Source organism: Equus asinus, chromosome 12 (genome assembly GCF_041296235.1).
Source record: "Equus asinus isolate D_3611 breed Donkey chromosome 12, EquAss-T2T_v2, whole genome shotgun sequence".
In the NCBI taxonomy this organism is placed as follows: domain Eukaryota; kingdom Metazoa; phylum Chordata; class Mammalia; order Perissodactyla; family Equidae; genus Equus; species Equus asinus.
In genome coordinates this window covers 76,673,142-76,681,918 of record NC_091801.1, presented here as the reverse complement: position 1 = coordinate 76,681,918, position 8,777 = coordinate 76,673,142, and the positions used below count along the sequence as shown (strand labels likewise).

Sequence of the window (8,777 nt, the reverse complement as noted above, 5' to 3'; positions counted from 1 at the left end):
CTAAGACAGAATCAAATTCAGATCATAAGGATTTAGCATCTACTCTGTGCCAGGCACTGTTAGGAAGTTTTGGGGTTTTTTAAAAAGAATTCATTATCTCATTTAATTTCATAATTAACTTTTTGGAGATGTTAGAGGTGAGAAAACTGGGACTCAGAAATTTAAGCGACTTACCCCAAATCACGCAGCTGGCAAATGACGACCTTCTCAGCCTGAGAATCTTGTCCTCTTGCATCTGCTCCTTTCACATGGCGGGGAGGCGGTGGTTTGCCGAGGGAGGTAGGAAAGCTGAAAAGGTCACCAGGTCGGCTACAACCACATAGCCAAACTTTCATCTGTTCTAAATATTGGAGTTTCCATAAAATATTGTACTTTCTAAAAAAAGATTCTGTTTAAAAAAAAGCAAGTTGGAAACGACTGCATCGTATCTGCTCTGTGGGATAGCGATGAAGATTAAATGAAATAATGAAGGTAGAGTGCTTAGCACAGAGCTTGGCACACAGCATATGGCTGACAAACGCCAGCAGACGGGATTATATATGAATGACATGCACTCACAATTTATGTGTGCTGGTTATATTTATGCCATCTATAATTTAAGGAAACAAATAATTTATATATTTTCAGTAGATGCAAATACTCTCCACGTCTAGTTAGCAGAAATAAATTACACAAACATGCATATATGCATTATTTCTCTGTATATATTTAGACTGTGTGGATACAAATGGTTTGACTCTAAGCTGTGTGCATGGGGTTTCAGGGACGCATCTCCTTAAGAAAGGTGGAAATTAGCGTGAAACTCCCATCCTGTCCGTACCTCAACCCTACCCCGCTCTCACCTGCATTGTCTGCTGTGCAAGTATTGGTCAGGAAGTTGAAGGAATTTGGCTCACCATCAGCAGCTCATGCCAGACCTCTGTGCCTCAGCAGAGAGGAACTGTGGGAAACTGCCACTGCCCACGCAGAAGACAAGAGCAGGCAGCCCATGGCCCAAACCCAAAGCTCACCCTCCCATTCATTCATGGCACAGTAAATACTTGGGAAGACCTACTATGTGCCAGGTTCTGCGATAAGCGCTGGGATAGACACAGTGGAGAAACAACAACAATGAAACAGACACGACCCCTGTCCCATAGGGAGGGAGCATGACACTAATCAACCAATTGTACAAATAAGTGTCTATGACCAACTGGAATAATTCTACAGATGCTGTGCAAAAAACTGTGTCAGGGTCCAGAAAGACAGAGAAAGTTTCTCTGCAAGACGGAAGTCTGAGATGAAATCCAAAAGATGAACAGGTGTTAGTCAACTAAGTGAGAGAATATTCGGGTGGAGGAAATCCCAAAAGCTAAGACTCTAAGGTGGACAGAGCACAGAGAATTTTTAGGGCAGCGAAAACATTATAGTGATGGGTATATGTCATTATGCATTTGTCCGCACCTATAGAATGTGCAACACCAAGAGTGAACTCTAAGAGGAACTATGGACTTTGGGTGACTACGATGGGTCAACATAGGTTCATCCTTGGTAAAAATTGTACCACTCTGGTGAGTGATGCTGATAACGGGGGAAGCTATGCATGGGTTGGGGCAGGGGGTATACGGGAAATCTCTGTACCTCCCTCTCAATTTTATTGTGAACCTAAAACTGCTCTGAAAAGAAAATAAGATCTATTAAAAAAAAAAAAACAGGATCTCTCGTAACTGAATTAGAAGGAGGTCTATACTTATTGAGAGAAACCATCCTCTCCGACTGCCTGCGCTGCTCTGTGGGCTCTTGAGCACCTTCATCCTGAAGGGACAAGCCTTTCAGCCTTCTCCCCCAGCTAAGGAGAGCTGCGGGCTGAGAGGATTAGCTGGACCCACAAGGAGCTCACAGTCTAGTAGGAAGCCTGATGACGATTAAACACACATCCACAGATGGACACATCGGGCGCACTGTGTTCCCACCGATTCTGGTGCTTTCCTCCACCTTTCATCTGGCCACACTGTGCTGTCACTGTCTCTTTGCTTGTTGGTCTCGGAGTGGGGACCAATTGTTGCAGAATCTCTCTCCATCTCAGTGCCAAGCTCTTTTCAATAAATATTCATCGGGGAGATTAGGGGCTATTTGGAGATGGGAAGAGGTGCAGAGAGGAGGCAAGCGAGGAAAGGCAGGTGGCAATTGGTACAAGGTACTGTGAAAATATATGCTGAGTATACTCAGTGTGCCTGGAGAGGTCAGAAAGGACATCCTAGAGAAGGGAATATTTGAACTGGCTTTTGCAGGATGAGTAAGAGTTTGTTGACCAACAAAGAGGAGAAATGGTGACCCAAGCCAAGAGACCAGTGTGTTTAAGTACAAAAGCCTGAGTAGGCATGCCACGTGCAGGAGAGGGACGTGGGAGATGTGGCTAGAAAGGAAGCAAGGTTGGAGGCAGGCTGCAGCCATCCAGGGAAGGCACTGGTAAACCAAGTCTAAAAGCTGGAACCCCAGCCTTCAACCACAGCGCCCAAGAAGGGTTTGCAGCCGGAGACTGATGGCTGCTAGGGACCTAATTAGGTTAGCAGGTCCGGGAGTTGATGGGGACAAGTCAGGCCACAATCCCTGGGACTGAGGACATACCCAGGCCAGGGCTCACTGCCTTGATAGTTGAACAGGTCACAGGTGCTCTCCGAGGCAGGCTGGCCGGGCCAGCTCCTCTCACTGCAAGTTTATCTCATTCAGGATCTATTATCTCTCTCTGTTGCGGATAAACATAGACCCTTATTTTTATATGGGTCAATTATGATGCCAAGAAATCCCACGGGGGATGCTGACATCAGGAGGGGTCTTAGAGGTCCCCCACCAGGGCCGTTCCCCCTGACCAGAGTCAAGAGGTCTCATGGCTTTCCCAAGAACACGCAAACTGGGCGGTAGAGCGGAAACTGGGAGCCGGTCCCCAGATCCCCAGTGCAGGGGTCCTGGAGCTCTTGCACCATCCCCTGTCCTGCCGTCTGTGCTGGAAGTCTTAGAAACAGTGCTTTGGACCTGCTAGGCACAGGGCAGGTGAGTGCGGAGGGCGGGGGCCACTCCCTCCCCATGGGGGAACGGGTAGGTGATGGTGTTTATTGCTCCTTTTCCGTAGAGGAATAATCCAACGTGGAGCGGAGGATGTTTTCCCTCTGAGATCTGCTAATGGCATGAATTAATTCAAGCTCCACCGGAGGCTGTTGCTATTCTTAGGCCCCTGCTAGGCCCGCTGGGAACTGAGATGCCAGTGACTGGGGCCATTTGCACACGGAGCCATGGGAAGATGGACAGAAACAGGTGGCTTCCAAGCCAGGAGCTGCCCAGCGTTCTGTTGTTCGAAACGAGACAGCCTCTCCCATCGCCCTGTTAGCTCACTGATCTATGATTTAGGGGCTGGAAGCACCCCCTGAACCATCAAACAACACCCACGCTCGCTCCCACCTCCCCGCTCCGAACACAGTTCACCAATGAACGCTTTGGCCATGTGGACAAATATTAATAAATTATTCTCCCCCCCTCCAGTTTTCCTTTCACTCCACTTTGAGAAATGAAATCCAATTCAGAATATGGAACAGCTTATTAAAAACATAAACTCACTCTTTGACTCTATGAGTTGGAAATAAAAGGTATTTTTTAATCAAAAGGAATTTCTAATTCACTGCAGCACTGAGCTTGCTGAACTCCACCTGTTGGAAACGCCACTTGCCTAAATGACGTGAATTGGCACGTGGCAGAGAACAAAGCCGCCAGCTCAGCTCGGTCTGCGTCGGCTCTTCAAGTCACACACACTCGGAAAGACCTCAGTGTGGGAGACGTCAGCTGAGCCCCAAGGAAGGGCTGCCAAGAAAGGGGTTTGGGTCAGAAATGTCTGAACATACACGAACACCTGCAGGAAACTTACCCAGGAGAACGGGATGAGCTGATTTCATTCATTCAGCTCCTGACTCCACGAATATTTATTTCTGCGTCTGACTTTGTTTTCAGTGCGGAATGTCTAAAGATGATTCATAGGTGATCCTGGGCTCAAGGAACGCCTGAGCCGCTGGGAGCCCAGATAGGCCGGTGATACGTGAAGACGCAGTGCTGAATGCTGTCAAGGAGATATACGTAACCTGCAGGCCAAGAGACATGAGAACGAACACCTGGTCTTCCCGGAGGCACAGGAGTGCTCCCCTGGAGCGGGAGCATTTTAAATGACGCTAGTCACAGCTCTTTCTTTTGCACGGGGCTTAAGCCCCACTCACCTTGGCTTAAACAAAAGAGGATTTCATTGGCCCAAGTAAACATGCATCAGAGGTGGAGATTCAGGTACAGATGAGTGAGCAGACAGAAGAGTCTATTCAAAGGCCCTGAGGCAAGTTTCTTTCCATCTCTTGGCTTTGCTTTGCTCTCACCAAGCTTCCTCCTTGGGTGCATTTCTCTAAGTATTGGTAAAATGGTCTCCTGCAGCTGGCGGCCCACACTTTACCAGTTCAGCAACTCCAGGGAAGAAAAGAACCTCTTTCCCAGTTGTTCTTGGGCTGACTCTCGCTGGTGTGGCCTGGGTCTTGTGCCTCCCTGGGCCAGTCCCTGCTTCAGAGGGGTAGAAGACGCTGCCTGGGCAGGCTTGGGATGTCTGCCCATCTCTGGAATCAGAGGAACAGGGAAGGGGAACACATCAGCCTTTTCCAAACTGCATTCATTCCAGAACATTCATTAAGGACCACACTGGGAGTCGAGCCCTGCTCTGAGAGAGGAAGCGGCACAGGACAGAAAGGACAGAACTCCCTGCCCTGGGTGAGCTTGCAAATGAGGACAACACAGGTGGGTAGATGCAGTATGTACAAATGATAGGGAGCAAAATAACCCGAGGAATGGGGGCAGGGTGCTACATTAAAAAGGGTTGTTGAGGATGGTCCCCGGGAGAGGCGACAACATTGTGCAGAAGCTGAAGATGCTGAGGACCCAGCCAAGAGAGTCACTGGGGTACAAAGGAAAACAGCCGTGAGAAGAGCCATCTCTGGGGCCGTGAGGCAAGAAAAGGCCTGACAGCTTTGAGGGGCACCAGATATCCCCTAGCTTGACCCCACTGAGCGATGGGGAGAAGGGCACGTCAGGGGAGGGTGGGGCGCGGAGAGCATGCAGCACCGGAGAAACCATCAAAGGACTTCAGCTTTTATGCTGAGGGCAGCGGGAGCTGCAGGGGCTGAGCATACTGGCGAGGTGGTACCCTGTTGGAAAATCGAGATGCTCTGATCAGAGAACGGAGGATGGATCCTGGGGAGAGAAGACAAGAAGCACCTGGCTCAAAGTCGCGACAGAGCATGGGTGGACGTGTGGGAGAGACTGTTCCTGGCAGAGGGGATGGCGTGGAACAAGAATAGATACCAAAGGCCCCCCGATACCCTCTAGGAACCAGCAGCTGTGTCAGCTAAAATATTTAGAGAAAGAGACTGTGTCAGGGTTAGAGCTCCCGGGAGGAGGGCACAGGAGAGGGATCGAGTGTGGCCCATGCAGTGCTCCAGGCCCCATAACCGGAAGGTATATGCCCTTCAAGAGCATCTCTGTGGAGGCAGGAGAAGCCTGGCAGTCAATCGCTCCTTCTAATCTTCCCTCCCAGGAAACTTGCAGATATTAAAATGACCACTCAAGGGGAACGTGATTTGATTTCAAGTTTAATTGAAGGACATTGTGCAAATGCGGAAATTTAGAGAGGAGGAAAAGAAAATTTCCCGGTGATGGTTTAATTTCCATTTCTTTTTCTAAACGTGGAAAGCTGCGTATTAAAAATGCTAGGTGAAGAATATTACAAACAGATAACCATTTCTTTTCCTTTCTAGGAAAGGGTAGATGCCCTTTGGGATTCCCTCGGCAGATGATCAGTTTAGCAAACATCAGTGAGGCACTAGAATTGGCACAGTACCGTCCACATGCCCACATCATCGGCCCAGCAGCGGTAGCTAAAATGTGATGGAGTTGCACTCCGCGGCAAGTGGGTGGGTGGGGGCCCAGAGTCTTAGGGAGTCGGTTCCCCAAGGCAGACACGCAAGCAACTCAGCAAACACTCAGGGAACCCCATCCACGTACCACCTACTGGGCCAGGCCCTGGGGGTGACGTGGTTTCTCTTATATGCCAGGATGGTCTTAGAAGCCAGAAGACATGGACCCAGCCCTCCAGGACAGAACAAGCGTGACAATGACCACAATCGTGGGCTCCGCCCTTACCTTTGTATTTGAAGACAATTGGCAATTTATGAAGCACTTTCTCCTGTACTGATCCTTCTTGCTCTCACAAGAACACGGTGCACAGAAATGGACCCAGATCTGCCTGACTTTGATGTTTTGGTGACCAGGACTTGGTCTTTGTCTTAAAATTCTGGGCCACTCCATATTGTACCTCCTTCAACCAACTTTCTCAGCTTCCACTCTGGGGCTAAGAGCTGAGTTTTGCGTAGATATAGTTCTCCTAATGACCTATGAAGTGGGTGCTGTTGCTGCTGTATCTTCAGATTAGGACCCTGAGACTTAAATTCAGTGAACTGCTTCAAGGTCACTGCCTGGACTTGACCCCAGGCACCTGGCTCTGGAAGCCACACTTTTAACCATGCAGCCCTGAGCCTAGTGTCTAAGGGTCGAGAGCTCGGTGTGAATACAATTTCCAATAGAGCTGTTATTTTTAACTCTCACCACAGTCCCTGAAAGCTTCTGTTAGCAGCTCCATTCTTAGACGAGGAAATGGAAACTTGGAGACACTAAGCCAACACTGACATCAGAGCTCACTCACTTAGAAGGTGCCAGACGTGGGATCCTAACCCAGCTTGGTCCCACTCAATCTGCTGAACATTCATGCCCCCACAGGACTTGGCATCTGCTAAAGACTCATCACCATACATCCTGGTTCATCTTGACTCTTTCTTCCTCTCTTCCCCTTCAAGAGAACCCAACTGGCACATCCCTGAAAGTTCAGGCGGGGGTCATGGGAAGTTTTGGCCCCAGACTCACGTTGCAACGCTCGACTTCCATCAGGTCTCCCAGAAGCTGGAAGGATTTCTACACCCACACAGGCACAACCAGACTGACCACAAGTCAACTAAATGGGTACAGCGTCTACCAAGGAAATGACCACAGAGGAGCTGTGTTGATGGAAGGGATTGCCGAGCTGGGGAAAATCAACACAGCTTGAACAGCCAATCAGTTCTCTCGTGACGGGGGGTTTACTGTGGTGGAAAGGACACCTGACACGGAGCCGACACCGCTGGCTTTCCACTATGGGGAGCAAGTGGTCATGCCACTCTTTCAACTCTGAGACTATTCTGAAACTCTTCTTCCTCACCTGCAAAATGGCCATCAGCCCACCCAGGTGGAGTTGGGGAGGCCTCCGTGAGGACAAGGATGGGAAAGTACCGAGCGCACCATCTGCTCAGAGTAGGTGCTCAAGAAACACTGGTTATGTATACTGGCTGAATCCAAATGTGACCCCTGAGGCTTGTTAGCTAACGAGGGAGCATGCGTTGAAGTGGCTGTTAATGTGTAGAGACAACAAGCAGTCAAAACTATTTTTCAATTTTGTTGACCGGCCACATTTGCAGCAGGGCCTCCGAAAACCAAACTTTGCACTCGTCTTATCAGCCCGTTGGTCGGGCCACTTGCGTATGTTGTTGGCTTGCATCCACTTTCTCTGAAATGCCACAAAGGAACCAGATTGCGGAAGCCACTTGGGGATTTTCCACTTCTCAATGGGCTGCTCTGGAGCCCTTCAGACCCTTGAGATCCGGAAGAAGGAAACTGCCACTGAGAAGGGGACTCAAGGGGCCCCAAGTTGAGTGGGGGGCCCTCAGGACCCGGAGCAGGACGACCTGAGACGGAAGCCTCTCTCTTCTGTCAAGTGGCTGTTTGGCCTTGAAAAGTCACTCTCTTCTCCCTCTGGGTTCCCCGAAAGGGGAGAGGGGATGGGCTAGAAATCGAATACCCTCCGCAATGACTAATCAGAAGAAGAAATATCTCTGAGCTCAGAGGAGCCTACTATGGTCTTCGACCTGTTGCGTTTACCATCCTATCTAATCTTTGTGACCATCCTGCAGATTTCAGGGAGCCTCTCCATCTTACAGATGAAGAAACAGGAGGGGAGATTAAGTAGCGAGCCCACGTCACAGCAAATGAAATGGCAGGGACGACTTGGGTGCTAGTCAGACAGGATTCAACATCCCAACAGATGAACACCCACTCCTCGGTTCTTCCACTAGGATGGTCTCTGAGGGTCAACTCTGATGTTTCTCCACAAAACTTGAATCACGGACCCTGCAACACGGAATGCAATTTATTCCGCCTTCCAGAGACGAAAAGCATCAAAGCAAGCTTTCGGGAATTTAATTTCAGCATTTGCATCCAAGTCACCAGGGGCTCAGGAGGCCAGGCGGGACACACCGCCCCGCGCTCGCTCTCACCTTCTCTCTCTGTCAGAGGGGAGCAGCCCCAGCTCCCCCATCAGAGATCTGAGGGTCTGCCCCATGCCTACCTCGTTCCACTCGCATCAAATGAATCCCCACTCTTGCCCAGCCCCATGGCCCCATTTCCACTGCCCCTGGGAGGACAGAGCTCCCCACTCCACTCTCACAGACTTGCTGACACACCCTCAGCCACTGCCCTGGCCCTGGTTTGCCCCTGTACGCACCTTCTCCACTCTCTCAAGGTTATCCATTCTGAAATATTATCACGTTCCTATTACAGCCGTCCAATGGCTCCCCAAACCCACAGAGTCAAGGATCAGCTCCCAGCAGAGCTTCCAAGACTCCCCATCATCCAAC

The 8,777-nt window shown here is 49.8% G+C and overlaps 1 long non-coding RNA gene across 10 annotated transcripts in view; it reads right to left on the bottom strand.

The window, feature by feature from the left end:
* LOC106824837 (uncharacterized) overlaps positions 1–8,777 on the bottom strand; it is a 64,366-nt gene that overhangs the window by 54,264 nt on the left and 1,325 nt on the right. For 9 of the 10 annotated variants that reach the window (XR_011493388.1, XR_011493392.1, XR_011493386.1 and 6 more), the window contains exons 2-5: positions 6,199–8,271; positions 4,239–4,619; positions 3,896–4,106; positions 175–288 (exon numbers count right to left, since the gene is read on the bottom strand). This is a non-coding gene — a long non-coding RNA (uncharacterized lncRNA). The remainder of the gene's footprint in view (positions 1–174; positions 289–3,895; positions 4,107–4,238; positions 4,620–6,198; positions 8,272–8,777) is intronic. The other variant, XR_011493393.1, reaches the window with a different exon arrangement.